Below are 13,655 nucleotides of genomic sequence, written 5' to 3'. Positions count from 1 at the left end.
AACAATTCTGCAAAGATGAGTGGGCCAAAATTCCTCCACAGCGCTGTAAAAGACTCATTGCAAGTTATCGCAAACGCTTGATTGCAGTTGTTGCTGCTAAGGGTGGCCCAACCAGTTATTAGGTTTAGGGGGCAATCACTTTTTCACACAGGGCCGTGTAGGTTTGGATTTTGTTTTCCCTTAATAATAACAACCTTCATTTAAAAACTGCATTTTGTGTTTACTTGTGTTATCTTTGACTAATATTTAAACTTGTTTGATGATCTGAAACATTTAATTGAGTTGATTAGCTGATTGGCATGTCACCATATTCAAATTTTTTGAGATGGTGAATTGGTGGGTTTTTGTTAAATGTGAGCCAAAATCATCACAAATAAAAGAACCAAAGACTTAAACTACTTCAGTCTGTGTGCATTGAATTTATTTAATACACGAGTTTCACAATTTGAGTTGAATTACTGAAATAAATGAACTTTTCCATGACATTCTAATTTATTGAGATGCACCTGTATATACACACACATATACATACACATATACACTTATATACACACACACACACACATTGTTTGTTCATTGGTTTATGTTCTCCCATGTCTTGTATTTAAGCCCTCTTGTTTGCATTGTCTGGTTGTCAAGTATTGAATGTGAATGTATGTGGATGTGTTTCTTTCAAGCCAAGTCAAGCCAAGTTATGTTTATGTCAAGTCAATTTTTAAGTCTTGTCAAGTCCATGTTTTGTTCACGTTTAGGGTTTTTGGATTACTGCACTTTGTATATAAACTGCACTTGGGCTCTCTCTACACTTCGTCATCATCATCATCACTGCCAGCAGCCAGCACACGTTACAGAATACTTGACCGAACTATGAACCCAGCAGTTCGACTCATACAGCTACGTCAGGGGAATCGTCCCCTGGAGGTGTACGTAGAGGACTTTTGCGCTCTGGCCAGCCAGGTGGATTTTAATGTGGTCGCCCTCAAGGACATTTTTAGGTTGGGGTTAAGTGAGCCGATCTCCTCCTTGATGCCTGGTGGTCGCAGTTCCCTCAGCCTGGCTCAATATATTGAATTCGCCCTACAGATCATTGGTTCCACGTTCACTGTGGGGGAGGCGGATGCCGAGCCAGAGGTCCACGTCATGGCCGCCGCCGAGCCAGAGTTCCTTGTCACGGTCGCTGAGCTAGCGCCATCTTTTGCTCCATGCCACATCACAGCAACACCTCAGCCTGCTCCATGCCACATCACAGCAATGCCTCAGCCTGCTCCATGCCATGTCACAGCAACACCTTGGCCTGCTCCATGCCATGTCACAGCCACACCTGAGCAGTTGGACCTGGAGATGGTTCCCACTCTTATACCCACCCTTAGTTCTCCTGAGCAGGCAAGGGGAACTTTTGGCCCTCCGACTCCGCCTGGACCCTCCGAGCCCTGGACTTCGCCTTGGCCTGTCGGTCCCTCGACATTGCCTCAGCTCTGCGTTCCCTCAGCTCCACTGTGGTCCTTCAGCCTGTCAGCTTTGTCCCTCGTCTCTCCGGCTCCTCCTTGGTCTGTCGGTCACCTGGCTCCGCTTTGGCTCTCCGATCCTCTGGCTGCGCCTCGTCCCTCCAATCTGTCAGCTCCACTGGGGACCTCCTTCCCAATGGCTCCACCTTGGTCCTCAGTCCCACCGGCTCCACGTCAGTCTTCCGATCCCCCAGCTCTGCCTTACTCCTCCGAGCCTCCAGCACCGCTTTGGTCCTCCCTGCCATCGGCTCCACCCTGGCCCTTCGAGTCTTCGGCTACTCTCTGGGCACCAAGTTCCATGGCTCCGCCCCTCGAGCCTCTCATGGCTCCACTCCCCACGGACTCTGCCCTGGTCACATGCCCCACGCCTCAAGACACACCCCCCCCAGTTCCCTACAGAACTTTGAATTTATGTCATGTTTTACGTGTTTTGTTTATGTGTTGGGGTGTCGGGAGCCGACCCTTAGTGGGGGGGATATGTCGTGTATTTTGTTGATTCATGTCTTTTATTTTGAAAAGTTTAGTTCCTGTGCCCTTGTCATGTGATTTCATGTTTTCCCTCAATATTCATGTGTCATGTTTTCATTGGTTTATTGTTTAATTAGCTTGATATCAGTTATGTTTGTTCATTGGTTTATGTTCTCCCAAGTCTTGTATTTAAGCCCTCTTGTTTGCATTGTCTGGTTGTCAAGTATTGAATGTGAATGTATGTGGATGGGTTTTTTTCTAGCCAAGTCAAACCATGTTATGTTTATGTCAAGTCAAGTTTTAAGTCCATGTTTTGTTCACGTTTTTAGTTAGGGTTTTTGGATTACTGCACTTTGTAAATAAACTGCACTTGGGTTCTCTTTATACTTTGTCAACATCATTGCCAGCAGCCATCATCGTTACACACATACATATACACACACATACATACATACATACACACATACACATACATAGTGCAAATCCAAATACAAATCGGTTATATACAGTGCAAGGGAATGTAATGGCAGAAGAGGTTGCATGTGTTGGATAATATAAAAAGACTAAGCTGTGTATTGCACATTAATTATTGCTCAATGGGCAGTTTTAACTGTTCATGAGAAGGATAGCCTGAGGGGAAAAAAACTGTTCCTGTACCTGACGGTTCTGGTGCTCAGAGCTCTGAAGCGTCGGCCAGAAGGCAACAGTCAAAAAGGTAGTGGGCTGGGTGAGTGGGGTCCAGAGTGATTTTTCCAGCCTTTTTCCTCACTCTGGAAGTGTATAGTAATTGAAGGGTGGGCAGGGGGCAACCAATAATCCTCTCAGCAGTCCGAACTCTCCTTTGTAGTCTTCTGATTTCCGATTTCGTAGCTGAACCATATATGACCCATATCCACTGTTGAAAGCACTTACAATGGGTATTTGAAAGTCAGAACTGGACCTTGGAACAGTGGAAGAAGGTCAGCTGGTCCGATGAGTCACATTTTCTTTTACATCACGTGGACGTCCGTGTACATGTGCGCCGTTTACCTGGGGAAGTGATGCACCAGGATGCACTGTGAGAAGACAACAAGCCGGTGGAGGGAGTGTGATGCTCTGGGCAATGTTCTGCTGAGAAACCCTGGTTCCAGCCATTCATGTGGACGTCAGTTTGACACATGCCACCTACCTAAACATTGTTGCAGACCAGGTACACCCTTTCATGACAATGGTAATCCTGATGGCAGTGGCCTCTTTCAGCAGGATAATGCGCCCTGCCACACTGCACACATTGTTCGGGAATGGTTTGAGGAACATGATAAAGAGTTCAAGGTGTTGCCCTGGCCTCCAAATTTCCCAGATCTCAATCCGAGTGAGCATCTGTTGGATGTGCTGGACCAACAAGTCTGATCCATGGCAGCTCCACCTCGTAACTTACAGGACTTGAAGGATCCACTGCTAACGTCTTGGTGCCAGATACCACAGGACACCTTCAGGGGTCTTGTAGAATCCATGCTTCAGCAGGTCGGCACTATTTTGGTGGCATGCAGAGGACCAACAGCATATTAGGCAGGTGGTCAAAATGTTTTGGCTCATCTGTGTATATTTACACAATGCGGTCATGGTAAAGCATTCAGCTCACATTTACAAGGTTCTTTCTTCGCAGACGTTTCGCTAGTTGCCACATTCACAATTAATTATAAATGAAGAAGTGCATCATCTGGGTACTCGTACTCTGCTTCTCCTTGCATTTGTTAGTGTGAATTCACTACTCACACTACTTACACTACAAAATGGTGTCCCTGATAGCACACACACCGTACATCACCCAGATCTCTAGTTGATGTGTTTAACATCTGAAGATATATTTTTTACATTGTTGCCTATCTGCAAATATGTCTAGGTTCGTGTTGGGCAGATAAAGGAGGAAGCGGGAGCCAGTTTCCACAGTTCACATAAGTTTGTTTTATTCACAAATAAACAGAAATCGCTTTTCAGCTTTACTCAAATAAAAGTCCGCTTTTCAGCTTCACTCGAACACAAGACTACTTTTCAGCGTCACTCAAATAAAAAATTCTCTCTCTCAAGGAACAGACACAAAGACTCTGGTCTGTCTCTTTCCCCTCCGTCTGAGGACTGGACTGTTTTTATCTACCCTGTCTCTCACTGTGAACATGGAAACAGTAATTAGTAGCAATTCATCTTAGGTGGAATTATTTACCGCTCTCTCTCTCTCTCCCCGCAGACGGGCGCTCGAACACGCCCTCACCTCCACAGTCTCGGATGTCAATAAGACATTCAGTTGAGATCTTTATAATTTAGAATGTTTGTAAATCTAATCTTTTTCAAGATGTTTAGCAGATGTTAATTAGAATGTGATGCTTTACAGATGAATGAAGCAGTCATTATGGAAAGTAGCAGCATAAGAAAGGGGGTGGGCCAGACAATGCCAAAAAAGTAAGAGAATGAAGACAGACCAGTTTGGAAATGACAACTATTCTCAGTCCATTGACATACAGAAAGCCACAAAGGGTAGTTGGCATTTATAGAGATAGCACTGTATCAAGAAAAGACTATTTAAACTGATTGAAAAGGGGTATGTACCTCTTCTTCTGAGGGCAATCTACTGTACAAAAGTACAGTACATCTGTTCTTACTGAGGAAAAGAGCATCATGGGTAACTATAACATCAGTTCAATTTGTCAGAGCATGGCTAATGTGGTTTGAGCAAGAAAGCTATTCTAACCTTAGGTTTTTAGAGTGTTTAGGAGAACTGTGCTAGTGTGTTTTCTTTGTAAACACTGTTTTTATTCTGTACTTCATAAGTTTAGAGTGTTCAGGAGAACTGGTGTAGTGGATTCAGTAATGTTGCATAGCAAGGCTATCGTGAAAGCTAAGATGCTAGCATTTAGCAATGAGCACTAAACATTCAGAACTAGCAATATTGTGATCAATGTTGAACACATTAAGGAATTAGCAGAATTTCAAGTTTTTGACTGTTGAAAATCCTTTCACGTCGCTGTCACACTTGTAATTTGTAATTTGGGGTAAGTTGGAATCTTGGAATTTAATGAACCATCCAAGTTTTCTCATATGACAGTGGTGATGTCATATAAAAACAACTTAAAAGGTGGTGGCATCAACAGTAGGTAGTTAAGTAGCAACATATTACCATTGTACTCATATTACCGCTTTAATTTTTATTTTATTGTAACCCGTGTTACCTGGTGCATCCTTTTTGTTCTTCAGTGTTTTTCAAGAGAGGTAAATTACTATAGTGATTAAGTCACCACCACGGTCAGCAACATAAAAGTCACAAATGGGTCCAATTATTATGAGAGTTCCCATATAAACAAATAATTTCCAAGTCCAATGATGTTAAAAGCTCAGAGTAGAATATTGTAATTACAGTAATTCCATCAAGATGTAAATGCGACAATAATACAACATTTTCCTAGTTTCAAGAATGCCTATGCACTGAGAAAAGACTAACCTTTATGTATATGTCATTATGCAACTTTGTTCATTAAAAGTCTGTGACAGAATGTTTTTTATGTAATGGTATGCTAAAGTCTACCATATTGTTTGAGCTGAATATGTATTATAATAATATGAGTATCTTTCAGATGACAGTTCTACATCAGTGTCAGTCGGAATAGCTGTAGCATTTGGCATCTTAGGGTTGTTCCTGCTGATCTGTTTGGTTCAAATGTGCTGCAAGAAACTCAAATGCTGCAAAGAGTGCAAAAGTGAGCAACATCCTCATATCTGTTTAACATAACAGTATTAATCATAACAGTATTAATCAATGCCCTTGAACTAATAGACTAATATATATCTAAAAAGTCAACAATGTGGAAATGACTGTGTTTTTTTTTTTCTCGTATTTTCCCTTGACAGAGCCTTCAGCAAAAGACAAAATTTTAAAGTAAGTGAACTCGACAATATATTTGGTGGAATAGTTGATCATTCTTTATGATCTCAATTGATATCAATGAAATATTCTAGAACTATATCAGAATCAGAATCAGAATGAGCTTTATTACCACATGTTCTCACGTACACAAGGAATTTTTATTTTTATTTTTTTGGTGATAGGAGAAACAAGTGCACACAGAATATTACAGTGAGACACAGAATATAGAACAAGGTAAGAGTATAAATAGACATACATATAATAGGACAGAATGGCGTATGTACATGTGCAAGTGGTAATGTATGTGCAAGGTAGGGGTATCTACAGTTATAGATTTAAATATGAGTGAATTTACATATGTACATGAGATATGTATTTACATTATTGCACTATGGGGGAGTCCAGAGGCAGTTTAATTGTTCATGAGGAAAATGGCCTGAGGGTAAAAACTGTTCTTGTGCCTGGATGTCCTGGTGCTCAGTGCTCTGTAGCACCGGCCAGAGGGCAACAGTTCAAAGAGGGAGTGGGCAGGGTGTGTGGGGTCCAGAGTTTCCTCACTCTGGAGACGTGCAGGTCTTGGAGGGTGGGCAGGGGGGCACTAATAATCCTCTCAGCAGTCCTGACTGTCCGTTGTAGTTTCCTTCTGTCTGATTTGGTGGCTGAACCAAACCAGACAGTTATAGATGTACACAGGACAGACTCAATGATGGCCGAGTAGAACTGTGTCAGCAGCTCCTGTAGCAGGTTGAACTTCCTCTGCTGGCAAAGGAAGTACAACCTCTGCTGAGCCTTCTTCACAATGGAGTATATGTGGGTGTCCCACTCCAGGTCCTGAGAAATGGTAGAGCCCAGGAACCTGCCCAGGAACAGCTGCCACAGTGCTGTTCAGGATGGTGAGGATTGTTCAGCTCAAGGTTGTTGTGACCGCACCAGACAGCCAGCTGATCAACCTTCCGTCTGTATGCAGAATTGTAACTGTTGTAGATGAGGCTGATGACCGTGGTGTCATCTGCAAACTTCAGGAGCTTGACAGTTGGGTCTTTTGCAGTGCAATCATTCATGTACAGGGAGAAGAGCAGTGGAGAGAGAATGCATCCCTGAGGAGCACCAGTGCTAATAGTTAGGGTCCCGGATGTGAGTTTCTCCAGTCTCACTAGCTGCTGCCTATCTGTCAGAAAGCTGGTGATCCATCAACAGGTTGGGGTGGGCACAGAGAGCTGGGTTAGTTTGGTTGAGAGAAGATCAGGCATGATGGTATTGAAGGATGAACTGATGTCCACAAATAGGATCCTTGCTTAAGTCCCAGGTCTGTCGAGGTGTTGCAGGATATAATGCTGTCCCATATTGACAGCATCATCCACAGACCTGTTTGCTCGGTAAGCAAACTGAAGGGGGTCCAGCAGGGATCCAGTGATGTCCTTCAGGTAGGCCAAAACCAGTCTCGCAAACGACTTCATGACCACATATGTGAGAGCGACAGGTCTGTAGTCATTAAGTCCTATGATTTTGGGTTTTTTGGGGACCGGAATGATGGTGGAGCGTTTGAAGCAGCAGGGAACTTCACACTGCTCCAGTGATGTATTGAAGATCTGTGTGATGATGGGGCCATTTGGTCAGCGCAGACTTTCATTCAGGCAGGTGAAATACCATCTGGGCATGAAGCTTTCCTAGTCTTTTGTTTCCGAAAGACCCGCACACATCCTCCTCACAGACCATAAGTGCAGATTGAGTAGCAGGAGGGGGGAGGAGGGGGGTTCCAGGAGGTGTTGGTGTGTGAAAATCAGAGCTGGGGAGATTTTCAAACATGAAGTAAAACACATTCAGTTCATCAGCCATTAGTTGACTCTCTACAGAGCGAGGGGGAGATGTCTTGCACTTGGTGATGCATTTTAGGCCTTTCCACACAGATGCAGATATATGAAATAATAAGTGCAAGGACATGTTAAAATAATGTTTATTTAATGTAAAGATCCAATATTGTTCATTTATTAGTTTTTGTTGATTTACGTGTGTGGATGTTAATGCTATGTTCTGGATGCACCTTGTAAATAACAGGCATACTTTTATTATTATTATATATATATATTTTTTATTAATTATTTTTATTTTATTTTATTGTCTGTCTCTCTTCAGGAAAGTTGGCCTGAAGAAATCCTCTTCTCCATTTTCTATCAGCAGCATTGTTGAGAAAAAATAACTCCCATCACTGTATACAGCCATCACCATCAATGTAGCATTTTCTCCATGTCTGTAAAAATTGTACATCTTGAAAGTTCCCCCAAAAATGAAAATTCACCCTCATGCCATCCCAGATGTGTATGTCTTCCTTTCTTCTGCTGAAAAAAAATGAAGAATATCTCTGCTCTGCAGGTCCATTCAATGCAAATGAATGGTGGCCAGAAATTTGAAGGTCAAAAAAGCACATATAGCAAAAAAAGTAATCCATATGATGCCAGTGGTTAAATGTATATCTTCAGAAGCGACATGATAGGTGTGGGTGAGAAATATTCAAGTAATTTTTTATTATAAATTCTCCTCCCTGCCCAGTAGGTAGCAATATGCACAAAGAATATGAATCGCCAAAAACAAAAGAAGAATGGGAAAGTGAAAGTGCAAGTGAAGATTTATAGGGGGGAAAAAAGACTTAAATATTGATCTGTCATTATTTACTCCAAATCTGTATGACTTTATTTATTCTAAGGAAAATAATTTGAGAATGTTTTAATAATGTACTTTTCCCTTTGTCCCAATTAAATGAAAGGGAACTGGAACATTTAAGCTTTGGAAATGAAGAAAAAGCACCAGAATGTATCATAAAAGTGGTCCAGTCTTTGGAAGTTATATTTTGTGTAACAAACAGACTGAAATTAACATCAATTTTCACTTAAAATCTTCATATCCACCGTAGCTCTTTTTTGTGCACATGAGAGAAGTAGCAACAAATCATTCAGTTTTGTGAACTTGATCAACTGTATAATTTAAAAGATTTGAATCTAAAAAAATTATTTGTTCATGAATTGGACATCACTACTTCTCTCATGAGCTCTCATGAAAGCGGCAAGGAGAGCTATGGTGGATATCACAATTTTCAGGTAATAACGACTTAAATTACAGTCTGTTTCTCAAACAAAGCTATCGTTTGGCTTCAGAAAACCTGGAATATAGCACACAAATCATATGCACTACTTTTATGATACTGTTATGGAGCTTTTACATCCTTTTTGAAATGTCAAAGCTCCAATCCCCATTCTTTGCAATTGAATGGAAAAGAAGGACCCATATATATATATATATATATATATATATATATATATATATATATATATATATATACATATAATTTTTTTTAATTGTTTTTTTTTTTTATTTTTAATTTTTTTTTTTTAATATACATCTTCTTTTGTGTTCCACTAAAGAAATAAAGTCACATGGGCTTGAACAGCATGAGGGTGTTTTTATTTATTTTTTTCCATTGGATGAACGGTTCCTTTAAAGGAACATTCAGGGTAAAATACAACTTAATCTATAACTTTTTCAAGAACATAAAGGATGCTGTCAGTTACCATGGAAAATAATTTTCACTTTATGATTGTAGTGCATTTACAATGGAAGCATATAGGACAAATTTACAACACTTGAAATTGTATTTATTTTCATGTTATGATGTGAAAGTGTTTGTCCATGTAAATTTCTGTAAATTGCGTGAATCACACTTCTGAGGTAAAGTTGTCTATGAGGGGGATGTTGTATGATTCACAACTGGTAAGGTAAAACGTTTTCTCACAGTTTAGGAAAAGCAAAACATATTAATGTTACTGAGAATGATTTTCCGATTGTTTCTCTCAATCTCTGACTCAGTGTTTTGTCTCATCCTATTTTTCACAGTTTTCAGTCTCACTACAGAAACACAGAAAAGTATTCTTCTCAAGCTGAACCATTTTCACATAAAATAGCTTTAAAAGGTCACCACCCTGCAGTATAGATAGAAGAGTTGTACTCAAAACGCTCTTTGGTCCCTGTGGACAGATCATATCACCACTGTGATTTCTTAATGACAGTGGAAATTTATATAAGGATTTGCTCTTGAGTGATGTATTTCCTGTTAAGTAATATTACATGTGTGAAGAAATAGGGATGTCAAGTCATTTACTGTATGATGATATTTGAGATACAGGAAAATGTATTCACATTACCAACATTAGTTGTCATTTGAGAAGTATTAGTGTGGGATGAGGTGTGGTGCATTTACAATAAATTTTTATATGTGTTGATATTATTAAAATAACCGGCTCTGTTGGCATATACGTATGTAATATATGTAAACATGTATTTAAGCAAACTGTAAAAAGAAGTAACCTGCAATTGTTACCTTAAGGAGCTATTTCTACTTTTTGTTTTGTTGGTGTAACATAATGAAATCAGGTTGATTCAGTGATATTAAAAGTGCACACAGTAACTTTTGTCTTTGTGTCATCTTGGACTTACACTGACACCTAGCGGCTTGGATGCAGCATAATTTAAAATCAACAGTTTTCAGTTTCCGACAGAATGATTACTTTAATCAATGAGTGAAAGTGAAAAATAACAGAACAGTTACTGAGATTAAGCGAGTAGTATTCGCTGGTCATGTGATTCTAAAATGGCAGCCCTATGTGTGGACCCTCTCCATGTAGAATAAAACAGCTTTTATAAGGTTAGTGATATTACTAGAGTCTTCATTTTAATGTGAGTGGTCATTTCCTACATATATTGCAAAGTTACAATTCATGTCTTTAGGAGTTAAAGGGGTCATGACATTCTCTTTTTTTATAATTGTATTATCTTCCCTGAGGTCCACTTAGAATGTTAGTAAAGTTTTTTTTGCACCAAACAGTCATAGTTTAGTCATATATAATAATTTTCCACCCTGTCTGAAACACTCGGTTTTAAGCTGCCTGGCCCTTTAAGTCTTTAATGTAAATGCCCACTGTTGTGATTGGCTAACATCATGCAGCCCTTCCAATACAGGAATATTTGAAATGCAATCAGAAGAAAATGAACAAACTCCACCCTACATTATAAAACTACATTTCAGGGTTAACACATAATGTACACCTCTGAATTTATAAAACAGTCATAACAGACATATGAAATATTCATGAATGAAATTAGAGAATTGTCGTTCATCTAGTGCATGTTTATGTAGAAAAAACATTCAAATCCAGATAGGCACATGAAGGTCCTATATAAGTCCCCTTTGGATGAATCTCCCATGACAGACCCATCTCTCTCCTCTTCACCTGTGTGACTGACTGAACAACAGTGGGCGGGGCCAAGGGTGCAATGACGAAAAATAGGTGTGGATGTCTTGCTGAAGAGGCAGTCATATGCAGATGTATTTGGTCCTTGTGACATTACATGTTCCACAAATTGCAAACGAGCCGATTTTGCAGCTTGGTTTAAATAAATGCTATTTTTCTATTAAAGAGGATGTTTTCAGTTCAGAATCTTACAGTATGTTTTTATAGTACAATGACCTCTTATATGTCAAAAAAATGAAGGGAAATTTGATTACTTATGTCATGGCCCCTTTAAACTTTTTTTAATGAGGAAAAAATTACTTGGTGCACTTTTAAGTAATAATAATGTTGACTTCAATAAAACCTGTTAATTTGAATGTTACTATGAGCATATTTTTAGGTTAACATTTTTTTTTTTTTTCTTTTTTTTTTTTTTTTACAATGCAGAAATCCATGGACTTTTTTTTTTAAAAAATCAACATAAAAACTTTAGGTAAAAATTTATATGACTGTAAAAAATAAATAAATAAATAAATAAATAATTACACTTTTTTTGTCTTCACTGGTTCATTTGAACCAGTGACTTTTGTCCATAGGTGTGACAAAAGTACAAATATTCCATGCAGTCTCTCATTTAATATTATTTTATAAAGCTGCATGCATAATACTTATAAAATTAACAAATGATGTTTAAAATAGTTTTAGGTGGAATATACCATATCCCACAGCAGGACATGTCAGCTTGCAACTTCCTAAAAGTATTTCAGTGTGAACAACCCATTTACCCTTTAGGATTCTGAGTTTAATACATTGGATGACAGAGTTATATATATTTACATTAATAAACAGATTTATAATTCTTTTAATTCTGATGTTGCTGCAATTGGAAAAACAAATGAGACAAATCTGTAATACCAGCCACGGGCCATGCATTTCAAGTCTAGGCCTTCAGTGTGATTCATGCCATTAAGAAAATACAGTTTCACAATGAATAAGACATCGTATGATGTACATCGTATCATACATTACATGGCAGTCAACTAGTAATACCAACTGACATTTTAAAAACACGTCCACGCTCGAAAGCCAGAACTTGAAACTAAACTTAATGCTCAAGCAAGCCTAATTTTAACTGCAGCATGACTGTTTTGTGAAATAAATGTCAAAAATCATAATTTTTCATATGAATCTACCAAGGAGGTCTATAATACCTGTAAAAATCTATCTAATAATATTTACGATTTAAATGTTGCTTGCAATAAATTTGAAAGTGTACGATTATCAAAAGAGATTATAATTTACCATGTTTTATACACCTGTTTCTGCAGGCGTTTCTTAAACAAGCTTTAATATCATGTAAAGTGGAAACAAACTCATTTATCGATAATACTTAATAAAGTGAATGTTTATCACTTACTTTGTATATCTCCCTGAGTGTCGACATGTTTGTGTGACATCATGCCCCTGTATCTCAGCAAAATCAGATTTGAGAATTTCTGCACGAGCCTACAAGTTGTAATTCTGACTTCAAGATGCATTACATTGCACTTTTCTTAGTAGGAAGTTGTAAAATCCGACTTTCCGAGTTGAATGGAAAGCAGCACTACTTTTCAAAACTTGATCTGACACTGAATGCTCAAGCAGCCTAATTTACACTTAGAAAACTCCTGATGTTGCTATAACAATGCAAAAAGCACTTACCAATTTGCTTGAAGTGAAAATCAGTCCTCCTTTCCTAATTAATAAATTAAGCAATCACACGGTCATGCAGAACATCTCGTATTTTTAAATCCATAAGGATCTCTTTCTCAATGGCTATAGCGGCAGTAATGACAGTCGACTCGTCAGCAAGATCTCGCGCTCGCTTTCAAATTACGTCACTTAAAGCGTGATTGGGTTACTCAAGGCCAGCTAGAAGGCCTTGACCGGGAAATATCCTAAAGATCACACCCACCAAGAACAAATAAATCAATCTGATTGGCTGATGAATCTGACAATCTGACTTTGGATGCCTATTCACTTACACAGTTGAAGGATTCTGTGGAAATTCTGAAGGCCTGAGGGGGTGGAGCTCAGACTCACGCACTCCTTCAGGCTTCAGGCATGTGATTTGTGAAACAGTTGTCACACTTTGCTAGTAAGCATCAAGGAATAAATTCTGACTGGATAAACTTTTAGTTTTTCTCTATTTGTTTGTAGATTAATTAAGAGTGGAAAGCGATTAAAAATACACAGGCAAAAAAGTGATTGAGAATGAAAGGATGAAAAATATTTATTTATCTGGCATGTTAGGCCAGCAGAGACGGCTTTGCTGGCCCTGATAATTCACCACTGTGTAATACATGGCTTTGACCTTTAACTTCTTACACAGATTACACTTAATAAGCAGAAAACTTGCAAAGTAAAATAAATAGTGTTCTTTTATCAAGAAAAGGTCACACATGTAAAAAAAAAAAAAAAAAATATTGCCATTCTGGTAGTTTTTTTATGTGCGCATATGTTGTGAGT

The 13,655-nt window shown here is 38.9% G+C and overlaps 1 long non-coding RNA gene across 1 annotated transcript; it reads left to right on the top strand.

Annotated features, from left to right (window-relative positions):
- Positions 1 to 4,473: 4,473 nt before the first annotated feature.
- On the top strand, positions 4,474 to 10,311 carry LOC127422090 (uncharacterized). Its single transcript, XR_007894135.1, has 4 exons — positions 4,474 to 4,629; positions 5,579 to 5,701; positions 5,853 to 5,880; positions 8,002 to 10,311. It is a non-coding gene; the product is annotated as an uncharacterized LOC127422090 (long non-coding RNA).
- The last annotated feature ends 3,344 nt before the right edge of the window (positions 10,312 to 13,655 follow it).

This window comes from Myxocyprinus asiaticus, chromosome 31 (assembly GCF_019703515.2).
Source record: "Myxocyprinus asiaticus isolate MX2 ecotype Aquarium Trade chromosome 31, UBuf_Myxa_2, whole genome shotgun sequence".
Taxonomy (NCBI): domain Eukaryota; kingdom Metazoa; phylum Chordata; class Actinopteri; order Cypriniformes; family Catostomidae; genus Myxocyprinus; species Myxocyprinus asiaticus.
The sequence above is the reverse complement of the archived record's forward strand: the minus strand, read 5'-3'. Positions and strand labels throughout refer to the sequence as shown.